Source organism: Schistocerca serialis, chromosome 2 (genome assembly GCF_023864345.2).
Source record: "Schistocerca serialis cubense isolate TAMUIC-IGC-003099 chromosome 2, iqSchSeri2.2, whole genome shotgun sequence".
Classification (NCBI taxonomy): Eukaryota; Metazoa; Arthropoda; class Insecta; order Orthoptera; family Acrididae; genus Schistocerca; species Schistocerca serialis.
The window spans coordinates 510,980,515-510,995,494 of NC_064639.1; the positions used below are offsets into that span (position 1 = coordinate 510,980,515).

The window sequence follows — 14,980 nt, forward strand, 5'->3', positions numbered from 1 at the left end:
CGACCAAGCTCCCACTGGCGAATCGTTTAATGACAGCATCCGTCCATATGGATATGCGATCGGGTAAAATCATTGGCCCAATTATCTACTGCAGGAATAAGCATTGTATCGACATGCAGTGTCGTCTAATGCAAATGAGAAAGGTGCTGTGCATTCTTTTGCACGACTTACTGCAACGAAACGTACAGCTCGATACGCTACACTGATATTGCTTGCAAGGTTTTGACGTCCCCCCTAGCCCAAGATTGTCCTGCTGTTTGCGATGGAGCTTGGTGTTTGGGCGGCCACTAGCGACGGATGTCTGCAAACTCAAGTCTCTCCAGTAGGCCCTGCCAAATGGCTTCTGTAGATGGCGGCCTGACTTTAAAGGTACAGATGGATTATTAAAGGCACGATACGTTAAAATGACTGCGACAGATATGCACTTAAATATAAATAAGAACTCGTCGTTCGCAAATACCAACATACTCTTTGCTGGAGCCGAAATTTGATTGGTTTATAGATCTCGAATTGATGTTTAATTCGAAGGGCATACGCTATGGAATGTTGTGCGCTTTCATCTGGTAGGCAGTTTAGTCACTTATTTCATACACACGCTATCTGCCACGTACACGCGTCGATGTTACTACTGAGTGGCGTTTCGCACGGAGAAGGAGTGACCGCAAAAGCGTGCTTTACGTAAATTTCTTCGACGAGGATGGGATTCGAACCCACGCGTGCAGAGCACATTGGATTAGCAGTCCAACGCCTTAACCACTCGGCCACCTCGTCTGCTGGAACTACAGTTGTGTCTTTGGCGAGTGCTTGCGGAAAGAAGACATTTGTCGATTCGAAAACACATTCAAAACATGGTACTGGGCCGGTGTTAACGTCTAATGCCAAGCTGCAGTGCGGCCGACCAAGCTCCCACTGGCGAATCGTTTAATGACAGCATCCGTCCATATGGATATGCGATCGGGTAAAATCATTGGCCCAATTATCTACTGCAGGAATAAGCATTGTATCGACATGCAGTGTCGTCTAATGCAAATGAGAAAGGTGCTGTGCATTCTTTTGCACGACTTACTGCAACGAAACGTACAGCTCGATACGCTACACTGATATTGCTTGCAAGGTTTTGACGTCCCCCCTAGCCCAAGATTGTCCTGCTGTTTGCGATGGAGCTTGGTGTTTGGGCGGCCACTAGCGACGGATGTCTGCAAACTCAAGTCTCTCCAGTAGGCCCTGCCAAATGGCTTCTGTAGATGGCGGCCTGACTTTAAAGAACAAACTGTCGGAAGGCGACAGTTGTGCTACAGATGGATTATTAAAGGCACGATACGTTAAAATGACTGCGACAGATATGCACTTAAATATAAATAAGAACTCGTCGTTCGCAAATACCAACATACTCTTTGCTGGAGCCGAAATTTGATTGGTTTATAGATCTCGAATTGATGTTTAATTCGAAGGGCATACGCTATGGAATGTTGTGCGCTTTCATCTGGTAGGCAGTTTTGTCTCTTATTTCATACACACGCTATCTGCCACGTACACGCGTCGATGTTACTACTGAGTGGCGTTTCGCACGGAGAAGGAGTGACCGCAAACGCGTGCTTTACGTAAAATTCTTCGACGAGGATGGGATTCGAACCCACGCGTGCAGAGCACATTGGATTAGCTGTCCAACGTCTTAACCACTCGGCCACCTCGTCTGCTGGAGCTACAGTTGTGTCTTTGGCGAGTGCTTGCGGAAAGAAGACATTTGTCGATTCGAAAACACATTCCAAACATGGTACTGGGCCGGTGTTAACGTCTAATGCCAAGCTGCAGTGCGGCCGACCAAGCTCCCACTGGCGAATCGTTTAATGACAGCATCCGTCCATGTGGATATGCGATCGGGTAAAATCATTGGCCCAATTATCTACTGCAGGAATAAGCATTGTATCGACATGCAGTGTCGTCTAATGCAAATGAGAAAGGTGCTGTGCATTCTTTTGCACGACTTACTGCAACGAAACGTACAGCTCGATACGCTACACTGATATTGCTTGCAAGGTTTTGACGTCCCCCCTAGCCCAAGATTGTCCTGCTGTTTGCGATGGAGCTTGGTGTTTGGGCGGCCACTAGCGACGGATGTCTGCAAATGCTACAGATGGATTATTAAAGGCACGATACGTTAAAATGACTGCGACAGATATGCACTTAAATATAAATAAGAACTCGTCGTTCGCAAATACCAACATACTCTTTGCTGGAGCCGAAATTTGATTGGTTTATAGATCTCGAATTGATGTTTAATTCGAAGGGCATACGCTATGGAATGTTGTGCGCTTTCATCTGGTAGGCAGTTTTGTCTCTTATTTCATACACACGCTATCTGCCACGTACACGCGTCGATGTTACTACTGAGTGGCGTTTCGCACGGAGAAGGAGTGACCGCAAACGCGTGCTTTACGTAAAATTCTTCGACGAGGATGGGATTCGAACCCACGCGTGCAGAGCACATTGGATTAGCTGTCCAACGCCTTAACCACTCGGCCACCTCGTCTGCTGGAGCTACAGTTGTGTCTTTGGCGAGTGCTTGTGGAAAGAAGACATTTGTCGATTCGAAAACACATTCAAAACATGGTACTGGGCCGGTGTTAACGTCTAATGCCAAGCTGCAGTGCGGCCGACCAAGCTCCCACTGGCGAATCGTTTAATGACAGCATCCGTCCATGTGGATATGCGATCGGGTAAAATCATTGGCCCAATTATCTACTGCAGGAATAAGCATTGTATCGACATGCAGTGTCGTCTAATGCAAATGAGAAAGGTGCTGTGCATTCTTTTGCACGACTTACTGCAACGAAACGTACAGCTCGATACGCTACACTGATATTGCTTGCAAGGTTTTGACGTCCCCCCTAGCCCAAGATTGTCCTGCTGTTTGCGATGGAGCTTGGTGTTTGGGCGGCCACTAGCGACGGATGTCTGCAAATGCTACAGATGGATTATTAAAGGCACGATACGTTAAAATGACTGCGACAGATATGCACTTAAATATAAATAAGAACTCGTCGTTCGCAAATACCAACATACTCTTTGCTGGAGCCGAAATTTGATTGGTTTATAGATCTCGAATTGATGTTTAATTCGAAGGGCATACGCTATGGAATGTTGTGCGCTTTCATCTGGTAGGCAGTTTTGTCTCTTATTTCATACACACGCTATCTGCCACGTACACGCGTCGATGTTACTACTGAGTGGCGTTTCGCACGGAGAAGGAGTGACCGCAAACGCGTGCTTTACGTAAAATTCTTCGACGAGGATGGGATTCGAACCCACGCGTGCAGAGCACATTGGATTAGCTGTCCAACGCCTTAACCACTCGGCCACCTCGTCTGCTGGAGCTACAGTTGTGTCTTTGGCGAGTGCTTGTGGAAAGAAGACATTTGTCGATTCGAAAACACATTCAAAACATGGTACTGGGCCGGTGTTAACGTCTAATGCCAAGCTGCAGTGCGGCCGACCAAGCTCCCACTGGCGAATCGTTTAATGACAGCATCCGTCCATGTGGATATGCGATCGGGTAAAATCATTGGCCCAATTATCTACTGCAGGAATAAGCATTGTATCGACATGCAGTGTCGTCTAATGCAAATGAGAAAGGTGCTGTGCATTCTTTTGCACGACTTACTGCAACGAAACGTACAGCTCGATACGCTACACTGATATTGCTTGCAAGGTTTTGACGTCCCCCCTAGCCCAAGATTGTCCTGCTGTTTGCGATGGAGCTTGGTGTTTGGGCGGCCACTAGCGACGGATGTCTGCAAACTCAAGTCTCTCCAGTAGGCCCTGCCAAATGGCTTCTGTAGATGGCGGCCTGACTTTAAAGAACAAACTGTCGGAAGGCGACAGTTGTGCTACAGATGGATTATTAAAGGCACGATACGTTAAAATGACTGCGACAGATATGCACTTAAATATAAATAAGAACTCGTCGTTCGCAAATACCAACATACTCTTTGCTGGAGCCGAAATTTGATTGGTTTATAGATCTCGAATTGATGTTTAATTCGAAGGGCATACGCTATGGAATGTTGTGCGCTTTCATCTGGTAGGCAGTTTTGTCTCTTATTTCATACACACGCTATCTGCCACGTACACGCGTCGATGTTACTACTGAGTGGCGTTTCGCACGGAGAAGGAGTGACCGCAAACGCGTGCTTTACGTAAAATTCTTCGACGAGGATGGGATTCGAACCCACGAGTGCAGAGCACATTGGATTAGCAGTCCAACGCCTTAACCACTCGGCCACCTCGTCTGCTGGAACTACAGTTGTGTCTTTGGCGAGTGCTTGCGGAAAGAAGACATTTGTCGATTCGAAAACACATTCAAAACATGGTACTGGGCCGGTGTTAACGTCTAATGCCAAGCTGCAGTGCGGCCGACCAAGCTCCCACTGGCGAATCGTTTAATGACAGCATCCGTCCATGTGGATATGCGATCGGGTAAAATCATTGGCCCAATTATCTACTGCAGGAATAAGCATTGTATCGACATGCAGTGTCGTCTAATGCAAATGAGAAAGGTGCTGTGCATTCTTTTGCACGACTTACTGCAACGAAACGTACAGCTCGATACGCTACACTGATATTGCTTGCAAGGTTTTGACGTCCCCTCTAGCCCAAGATTGTCCTGCTGTTTGCGATGGAGCTTGGTGTTTGGGCGGCCACTAGCGACGGATGTCTGCAAACTCAAGTCTCTCCAGTAGGCCCTGCCAAATGGCTTCTGTAGATGGCGGCCTGACTTTAAAGAACAAACTGTCGGAAGGCGACAGTTGTGCTACAGATGGATTATTAAAGGCACGATACGTTAAAATGACTGCGACAAATATGCACTTAAATATAAATAAGAACTCGTCGTTCGCAAATACCAACATACTCTTTGCTGGAGCCGAAATTTGATTGGTTTATAGATCTCGAATTGATGTTTAATTCGAAGGGCATACGCTATGGAATGTTGTGCGCTTTCATCTGGTAGGCAGTTTAGTCACTTATTTCATACACACGCTATCTGCCACGTACACGCGTCGATGTTACTACTGAGTGGCGTTTCGCACGGAGAAGGAGTGACCGCAAAAGCGTGCTTTACGTAAATTTCTTCGACGAGGATGGGATTCGAACCCACGAGTGCAGAGCACATTGGATTAGCAGTCCAACGCCTTAACCACTCGGCCACCTCGTCTGCTGGAACTACAGTTGTGTCTTTGGCGAGTGCTTGCGGAAAGAAGACATTTGTCGATTCGAAAACACATTCAAAACATGGTACTGGGCCGGTGTTAACGTCTAATGCCAAGCTGCAGTGCGGCCGACCAAGCTCCCACTGGCGAATCGTTTAATGACAGCATCCGTCCATATGGATATGCGATCGGGTAAAATCATTGGCCCAATTATCTACTGCAGGAATAAGCATTGTATCGACATGCAGTGTCGTCTAATGCAAATGAGAAAGGTGCTGTGCATTCTTTTGCACGACTTACTGCAACGAAACGTACAGCTCGATACGCTACACTGATATTGCTTGCAAGGTTTTGACGTCCCCCCTAGCCCAAGATTGTCCTGCTGTTTGCGATGGAGCTTGGTGTTTGGGCGGCCACTAGCGACGGATGTCTGCAAACTCAAGTCTCTCCAGTAGGCCCTGCCAAATGGCTTCTGTAGATGGCGGCCTGACTTTAAAGAACAAACTGTCGGAAGGCGACAGTTGTGCTACAGATGGATTATTAAAGGCACGATACGTTAAAATGACTGCGACAGATATGCACTTAAATATAAATAAGAACTCGTCGTTCGCAAATACCAACATACTCTTTGCTGGAGCCGAAATTTGATTGGTTTATAGATCTCGAATTGATGTTTAATTCGAAGGGCATACGCTATGGAATGTTGTGCGCTTTCATCTGGTAGGCAGTTTTGTCTCTTATTTCATACACACGCTATCTGCCACGTACACGCGTCGATGTTACTACTGAGTGGCGTTTCGCACGGAGAAGGAATGACCGCAAACGCGTGCTTTACGTAAAATTCTTCGACGAGGATGGGATTCGAACCCACGCGTGCAGAGCACATTGGATTAGCAGTCCAACGCCTTAACCACTCGGCCACGTCGTCTGCTGGAGCTACAGTTGTGTCTTTGGCGAGTGCTTGCGGAAAGAAGACATTTGTCGATTCGAAAACACATTCAAAACATGGTACTGGGCCGGTGTTAACGTCTAATGCCAAGCTGCAGTGCGGCCGACCAAGCTCCCACTGGCGAATCGTTTAATGACAGCATCCGTCCATGTCGACATGCGATCGGGTAAAATCATTGGCCCAATTATCTACTGCAGGAATAAGCATTGTATCGACAAGCAGTGTCGTCTAATGCAAATGAGAAAGGTGCTGTGCATTCTTTTGCACGACTTACTGCAACGAAACGTACAGCTCGATACGCTACACTGATATTGCTTGCAAGGTTTTGACGTCCCCCCTAGCCCAAGATTGTCCTGCTGTTTGCGATGGAGCTTGGTGTTTGGGCGGCCACTAGCGACGGATGTCTGCAAACTCAAGTCTCTCCAGTAGGCCCTGCCAAATGGCTTCTGTAGATGGCGGCCTGACTTTAAAGAACAAACTGTCGGAAGGCGACAGTTGTGCTACAGATGGATTATTAAAGGCACGATACGTTAAAATGACTGCGACAGATATGCACTTAAATATAAATAAGAACTCGTCGTTCGCAAATACCAACATACTCTTTGCTGGAGCCGAAATTTGATTGGTTTATAGATCTCGAATTGATGTTTAATTCGAAGGGCATACGCTATGGAATGTTGTGCGCTTTCATCTGGTAGGCAGTTTAGTCACTTATTTCATACACACGCTATCTGCCACGTACACGCGTCGATGTTACTACTGAGTGGCGTTTCGCACGGAGAAGGAGTGACCGCAAAAGCGTGCTTTACGTAAATTTCTTCGACGAGGATGGGATTCGAACCCACGAGTGCAGAGCACATTGGATTAGCAGTCCAACGCCTTAACCACTTTTTTTTTTTTTTTTTTTTTTTTTTTTCTTTTTTTTTTTATTTTTTTGTTTTATTTTTTTTAAACACAGCGTCAGGTTCCACCGAGACTTGAACCCGGATCGCTGGATTCAAAGTCCAGAGTGCTAACCATTACACCATTTTTTTTTTTTTTTTTTTTTTTTTTTTTTTTTTATTTGTTTCCCGATGCTTCCATAGTCAGCTGCTACGAAATAAAAGTATGCCCCAGGTGAGGCTCGAACTCACAACCCCGGCATTGCTCACGGCTACTGCCTTATAAGTACCGTGCGCTAACCAATTGCGCCACTTTTTTTTTTTTTTTTTTCCCTTGAGTCTGGCGCCTTAGACCGCTTTTTTTTTTTTATACCACTTTTTTTTCCTTAACCACTTTTTTTTTTAAATTTTTTTATAAGTAATAGGCAGAAGGAGGCAAAGTGGGCAGGGGTCAAGAATAATCTGAGGCCTGGCCACAATGTCTCCACCATACCCATCACTGATTTTCGACCTTGTCGCTCCTATGATCCAAAAATACAACTGCCCACTTTAGCAAATTTATTTTTTTTTGTTTTTTTAATTTTTTTTATTTTTTTTGTTTTTAATTTTTTCTAATTAGTATTTCCTCTTTTTTATGGTTTTTTATATTATCATGATTAAATGAAAGGAATTCGTTCGTGAAATAAGTAATGGCTCTCCATGTGCATAAAATGAAAAATATAACTCAATCTTCTACTTGTTGTTCCTGCCTTCATTTTTTGTTTAATTTTTTTAAATTTTTTATTTGTTGTCGTTTTTGACCATTTTGTCATAGTGGAAAATCAACAAAAATGAAAGTATAAGAAATGAAACAGACAATAATTCTGCACATAGTAATATAGTCACTCAATACTGTGTGCTTTAGGTTGATGGTGTTTAGCCTATCCCCATTCTATCAAATATAATTTGTAGCATATTACCATATTTCTTCTTGTGGTCTGCATACGTACGTATTTTGTGGTATTTGCACTGTAAGTATATCTTGAAATCTGTAACGGTATCAGTTCCAGCGTCATGAGTTACGTAAGTTACATAATTTCCTAGGAGCCAATAGACGGCATTATTCTTCGTCTCTGGAAAATAACGGTCTTGTGGTCTGTGCAGCACTGACAGCGAGATGTACTGAGGTGAAGACCTTGTAATGAGAGCTATTTGCACTTTGAGCCAATTCCAGATATGTATATTGCCGCCACAAGTGTATCGATGGATAATTGTGTCCACTAGTCGACATCGTTGACATAGATTGGTGTCACTGAGGCCAATTTCATATAATCTTTCGTTGGTGCTAATGATATTATTAACGGCTTTGTACCATGCTGTTCTTATGTCAGAAGATAAAACTTTTAAATTGATGTTTTGCCAGATAGCAGTCCAGTGTATGTGAGGAAACTGTCTCTCTACTTTATTCTTTCCTTCACACGTCTCCCAGACCCGCATAATATCTCTTGACGTTAGCTGACGTAGCCGTGTAACTTCGTCCCTCAAGTAGCTAAGTTCAATATAAAAGGCTCGCACGTGCTGGAGACGATTGTTAATTTTTTGCACATCAATAGGAGGCTGCAGGCTGCGAGGTTTTAGAATTTCAAAAAGTCGGCTTGAAATACTTTCCGGTACTTCTCTAATGATAGTTAATTGCCTTTTGACGAAGAGTGCAGAGGCTTTGTTGGTAATATTGATGAGACCTAAACCACCATTTCGGGGATGTAAGGTAGCCACTTTGGCGGTTACTCGAAACAGTTCTCCTTTCCACAGAAAATTTGTGATTCTGGACGTTATGTTCTTGGCTATCATTTTGGGTAGTGGAAAGAGCTGAGCGGTGTGGTATGCTGTAGCTAAGATACACGTGTTGATGTACTTAATCCTCTGAATCTGATTCATATTCCGTGATAAATTTTCCATTACAGCACCCTGCACTTTCCGTGCCGCAGCTTTCCAATTCAATGCAGTCATTTTCATTGGGCATGCGGTCAATGTGACACCAAGCGTCGTATGCTGCCTGACCAACTTTGCCCACTCTACGTTTATGTGCTCAAAACCTCTAAGATGTAAAATTTTGCTTTTCTTTTCATTTGAATTTGCCCCAGACGCACTGCAGTAATTCTGAATCACTGCAGCTAACGTAGCTACATCGTCATTATTTCTGATTATGACGCCTACATCATCAGCATAAGCTTTTATAGCTGTTTTGCACCCTGACAGTGTTATACCTGTTAATTTATCGTGAATACGTTTAAGAAATGGGTCCAGTGAAATGGCAAATAGTGACATAGAAAGGGGGCTTCCCTGAGGAACACCGCGTCGTATTTGGAATTTTCTCGTAGCCTGACTGTTAACTGCTATGCATGCGTTTATTCCTGTCGCCACGTTTTTTATTACGTTTAAGGCTCGTTCCTGGAAACCGAGCTTTTTTAACGTCTTGAAAAGGTAGATATGATTCACGAGATCGAATGCTTTATGAAAATCCAGGAAAACCAGGGCACATTTGATGTTAGTGACGGAAGTGATTGCAATTATATCCCGAAATTCCGCTAAATTGTGAAACAGAGTTTTACCTGCAATGCAGTGTTGATACGGACTAATCAGTCGACTTGCTAAGGATGAAATTTTCTTGTTGAGAATTCTTGCTATTATTTTATAGTCCGCATTGAGCAACGAAATCGGTCGGAAGTTAGTAAGATCTTTGTGTCCTTTAGTTTTGGGGATAAGGACTATTTTACTTTCTTTAAATTCAGAGGGTATCATTGCGCCCTGAAGAACTTCATTTACAATCACTGTAATTGTCCCTCCCACTATCGGCCAATAGCGGACGTAAAATTCTGCAGGTAGACCATCAGGCCCTGGGGATTTTTTCAGAGGGGAGGTACACAGAGTCACATAAACGTCCTCATTACAGACGTGCGACAGGAAGGTAACGTTGTCATCATCCGTCAGCTGTGGCACAAGAAAGTCGAGGAAATCATCAATAGATTCCTCGCAGCTGGAATTTTCGGAATATAAGTTATCGAAGTAGCGATAGATCTCATTCAAAATCTCTTTCTGTGTCCTAAGACTTGTACCATTCGTCGTCCGTAATTCGTCGATAAGCATTGTTCTTCTGTTTTGAGCGTGCTTCAGAAGGTGGTATAGGGAAGTTGTTTCGTCCTCTGAGACAGATTTCGCCTTGGATTTTATTTTAAGTCCTTCCAGTTGATGCCTCTTAATGCTGAGTAATTTAGCCTTAATTTTTTTGATATCTGTCAGGCGAAGATGTGAACCAGATGTTTGACCGTATAGCTCTCTGAGTACTGAGTAATAGAACTCTATAGTGTTCTTAAGATCTCTGGCCCTCTGAAAGCTATATTGCATTATCGTCTTTCTAAGTTTCGGCTTTGTCATTTTTGTCCACCATTCTATGGTAGTCGCGTATCTAGGAAGAGCACGCAGGCATAACGTCCATGCGTCTTTTATCTGATCTTCTAATTCACGGTCTTGTAACAGCGAGACATTTAAATTCCACTGGTTTTTGAAGCGGCGTATTGGCTGCGCTTGTAAATTTATACAGGCCAACACACCAGAATGGTCCGAAAAGTAGACAGGAACCGTTTCTGTTTTCAATAAAGCCGTTTCGAGATTGTCGGTAATGTAGAATCTGTCGATTCTGCTGCATGCATTGGAAGTTGCATAAGTGTACTCGACAACAGCAGGGTGTTTGCATTCCCAAGCATCCTTTAGCTTTAAGCTAGTGACGAGATGTTTTAATTCAGCAGAATAATTAAAATTTGGACTCTGATCTTTCCTGTTGAGGACGCAATTAAAATCACCCCCCATTATAAGGTGACTGGGGTTTTTGCGTAATAAGTATATTACCTCGTCTTTAAAAAATCGTGTTCTGTCAGATCTATGTGAACTGCCGGAAGGGGCATACAAGTTAATAAGGGACACGTCATAAATCTTGAGCCCTATTCCCCTTCCAGATTCCAGTCGTTCTACTTCCGTTACTGGAATCCCATCCCGGATTAAAAAAGCTGTCCCCACGCTAGTTTCATGGGAGACATTTAGGTGAGCAACATACCCGGGAATATTTAAATCCGACGTGACAACTTCCTGCAGCAGGGCTATATCAGTTCCCGAGTCATATAAAAATTCTTTTAGCGCTGCTATTTTCAATGCCGACCGTATTTTATTAATATTGACAGTAGCAATAGTATAACACTGGGTCATTGCGTTATTACTCGTTGGATGTTAGGACAGTGAGTAAATAACATGCGACTAAATTATTACTTAGAAGACACAGAAAATTTAGACAGAACAGAACGTCCCATTGAGAGGTTGCTAATTACAGTATTAGTGCAGTCTAGGTTTGATATTTCGCTCCTGAATCAGTAGAAGATAGATTATCAGGAAGTTCCTCAGGAGATTCTTTCAATGACCCGTGCCTGACAGTTTCATAACGCACATTTTGGGGTTTCGTGTCACTTTTCACGCTCTTTAACTTCGCTTGATTACGAGGAGCATTGACATTCGGTTGTGGCTTTAACTTCCTTCGTGGAGCATCCGAAGGCTCTGTGACGGGTTTTGTGGTGGTCGGTTGTGACGCCGATCCCGTCGGGTCGTCCAACTGTACGACACGGCCTGTACTGCTTAGCCCTGTCGTGTGGTCAGTACCCTTCGGGGAAGCACTAGCCGTTACAGAGGGTTGATCCAGACACACTAATTGTTTCTCTTGACTGTCAGGAGGCTGCTCGTCTTTGCAAACTGTGTCCCCTCCTGATGTTTCGCGGTTATTGTTAGAAACATCCCCATTTTCGCAGTTTCCCACCAATTGTTTACGTTCTGATTGTTTACAAGCTTCCATCTGCATTTCCTGGAGTTGTGGCAATACTTCCTCATCGCATTGTTTTTGTTTGCGTGCGGAGTGAGATTTGTCAGACAACTCTTCGTCAGAACAGCTATCAGTTATCGCATGGGGCCGTTTCTTTGTCTGCAATTCGGAGGATGCGGGGGTGTCAACATCAGCCTTTTTATCTAAACATGGAAATTGAGTAATATCATTTACGGATATATCAGAGGGGTTTGCTTGGGCAGTATCCACACCCAGCGGGACAGATACATTATTTGGCAAGACATCATTTAGAGTAAGTTTCTGGCGTTGCGTTAGATTGCTTTTCAATACAAAAACCCGCCGCGGACAATCCTGTCTAAAGTGGCCAGACTCATTACAAACATGACAGGTAGGTACTTGACCTGAATACACAATCTGCGCCCTGTATCCATTTACAAATATATGAGACGGAATATTGGTCTTGATGTCCATCTCCACAGATCGAATTCCGTTAAAACACTGCAGTTTGTAGTGACGAGACCAACGTTCATTATTAACAGATTTCACGTCACCATACTTGCAAAGCGCATCTTTAATTAAATCATTATCAATTTCAATAGGTAAATTAAGCACGCGAACGGTAGTGTAAACAATATCAGCTCGCCAGATCCGAACTTTGCTCTTCGAGCCGTCTCTGTGAATGAATTCTACTTCACTACCCCACTTTGCTAAAAGTCTATCTATCGTCACCGAGCTCTCAAACTTAACAAAAATACAGTATTTATCATTGTCTAACTGCATTGTATGTACGGAATCAGAGTTAACACCAATTACCTCAGTAATCCAATCGTGTATTTCCAGTGACGTTGGCTGGATATGACGGGTTTCCTTGTCGAAAGCGAAGACCAGTGTGTTTTTCCTGACGTTCGTAGACATGATTCAGAACAGGGATGAAACTCCGGTTAAAAAACCGAAATTCCGGCGAGTGACAGAACGGTGATGAACAGCCAAACACTTACGACGATACACAAAAACGAAGATGAACGGACAGCCAGCAAAGGAGACAGCAGCAGAACACGTATGTAAACAACACAATCGGAGCGCAGCAGTACACACGTCCACGCGGTAGCACAGCTGAAGCGCGACTCGACCACTCGGCCACCTCGTCTGCTGGAACTACAGTTGTGTCTTTGGCGAGTGCTTGCGGAAAGAAGACATTTGTCGATTCGAAAACACATTCAAAACATGGTACTGGGCCGGTGTTAACGTCTAATGCCAAGCTGCAGTGCGGCCGACCAAGCTCCCACTGGCGAATCGTTTAATGACAGCATCCGTCCATATGGATATGCGATAGGGTAAAATCATTGGCCCAATTATCTACTGCAGGAATAAGCATTGTATCGACATGCAGTGTCGTCTAATGCAAATGAGAAAGGTGCTGTGCATTCTTTTGCACGACTTACTGCAACGAAACGTACAGCTCGATACGCTACACTGATATTGCTTGCAAGGTTTTGACGTCCCCCCTAGCCCAAGATTGTCCTGCTGTTTGCGATGGAGCTTGGTGTTTGGGCGGCCACTAGCGACGGATGTCTGCAAACTCAAGTCTCTCCAGTAGGCCCTGCCAAATGGCTTCTGTAGATGGCGGCCTGACTTTAAAGAACAAACTGTCGGAAGGCGACAGTTGTGCTACAGATGGATTATTAAAGGCACGATACGTTAAAATGACTGCGACAGATATGCACTTAAATATAAATAAGAACTCGTCGTTCGCAAATACCAACATACTCTTTGCTGGAGCCGAAATTTGATTGGTTTATAGATCTCGAATTGATGTTTAATTCGAAGGGCATACGCTATGGAATGTTGTGCGCTTTCATGTGGTAGGCAGTTTAGTCACTTATTTCATACACACGCTATCTGCCACGTACACGCGTCGATGTTACTACTGAGTGGCGTTTCGCACGGAGAAGGAGTGACCGCAAAAGCGTGCTTTACGTAAATTTCTTCGACGAGGATGGGATTCGAACCCACGCGTGCAGAGCACATTGGATTAGCAGTCCAACGCCTTAACCACTCGGCCACTTCGTCTGCTGGAACTAAAGATGTGTCTTTGGCGAGTGCTTGCGGAAAGAAGACATTTGTCGATTCGAAAACACATTCCAAACATGGTACTGGGCCGGTGTTAACGTCTAATGCCAAGCTGCAGTGCGGCCGACCAAGCTCCCACTGGCGAATCGTTTAATGACAGCATCCGTCCATGTGGATATGCGATCGGGTAAAATCATTGGCCCACTTATCTACTGCAGGAATAAGCATTGTATCGACATGCAGTGTCGTCTAATGCAAATGAGAAAGGTGCTGTGCATTCTTTTGCACGACTTACTGCAACGAAACGTACAGCTCGATACGCTACACTGATATTGCTTGCAAGATTTTGACGTGCCCCCTAGCCCAAGATTGTCCTGCTGTTTGCTACAGATGGATTATTAAAGGCACGATACGTTAAAATGACTGCGACAGATATGCACTTAAATATAAATAACAACTCGTCGTTCGCAAATACCAACATACTCTTTGCTGGAACCGAAATTTGATTGGTTTATAGATCTCGAATTGATGTTTAATTCGAAGGGCGTACGCTATGGAATGTTGTGCGCTTTCATCTGGTAGGCAGTTTAGTCACTTATTTCATACACGCTATCTGCCACGTACACGCGTCGATGTTACTACTGAGTGGCGTTTCGCACGGAGAAGGAGTGACCGCAAAAGCGTGCTTTACGTAAATTTCTTTGACGAGGATGGGATTCGAACCCACGCGTGCAGAGCACATTGGATTAGCAGTCCAACGCCTTAACCACTTTTTTTTTTTATTTTGTGTTTCATTGTATTTAGTTTTTTTTATTTGTCATTATTTTTTTTTGTTTTTTTTTTGTTTTTTTGAAATGAAAGAAGGAAATTAATTTGAAGATCCACTTCGGGAAAAGCATGAACTGGGATTCTAAATGCAGCTGCTATTAGTGGTACCGCCGTAAGCATAGCTGTTTCGGGGTTCTGATGAGGCCTTCACGGCTACCGTAGCGGCCACGGGGCACACGAAGTC

At 44.2% G+C, this 14,980-nt stretch overlaps 8 non-coding genes across 8 annotated transcripts; all 8 read right to left on the reverse strand.

Moving 5' to 3' along the window:
• Positions 1–689: 689 nt before the first annotated feature.
• Trnas-gcu (transfer RNA serine (anticodon GCU)) lies at positions 690–771 on the reverse strand. The gene has a single exon. It is a non-coding gene; the product is annotated as a tRNA-Ser (tRNA).
• Positions 772–1,612: 841 nt separating this feature from the next.
• Trnas-gcu (transfer RNA serine (anticodon GCU)) lies at positions 1,613–1,694 on the reverse strand. Its single transcript has one exon. It is a non-coding gene; the product is annotated as a tRNA-Ser (tRNA).
• A 754-nt stretch (positions 1,695–2,448) lies between these two features.
• On the reverse strand, positions 2,449–2,530 carry Trnas-gcu (transfer RNA serine (anticodon GCU)). The gene has a single exon. It is a non-coding gene; the product is annotated as a tRNA-Ser (tRNA).
• A 754-nt stretch (positions 2,531–3,284) lies between these two features.
• Trnas-gcu (transfer RNA serine (anticodon GCU)) lies at positions 3,285–3,366 on the reverse strand. Its single transcript has one exon. It is a non-coding gene; the product is annotated as a tRNA-Ser (tRNA).
• An 841-nt stretch (positions 3,367–4,207) lies between these two features.
• Positions 4,208–4,289, reverse strand: Trnas-gcu (transfer RNA serine (anticodon GCU)). The gene has a single exon. It is a non-coding gene; the product is annotated as a tRNA-Ser (tRNA).
• An 841-nt stretch (positions 4,290–5,130) lies between these two features.
• Positions 5,131–5,212, reverse strand: Trnas-gcu (transfer RNA serine (anticodon GCU)). Its single transcript has one exon. It is a non-coding gene; the product is annotated as a tRNA-Ser (tRNA).
• An 841-nt stretch (positions 5,213–6,053) lies between these two features.
• Trnas-gcu (transfer RNA serine (anticodon GCU)) lies at positions 6,054–6,135 on the reverse strand. The gene has a single exon. It is a non-coding gene; the product is annotated as a tRNA-Ser (tRNA).
• Positions 6,136–13,886: 7,751 nt separating this feature from the next.
• Positions 13,887–13,968, reverse strand: Trnas-gcu (transfer RNA serine (anticodon GCU)). Its single transcript has one exon. It is a non-coding gene; the product is annotated as a tRNA-Ser (tRNA).
• Between the last annotated feature and the right edge of the window lie 1,012 nt (positions 13,969–14,980).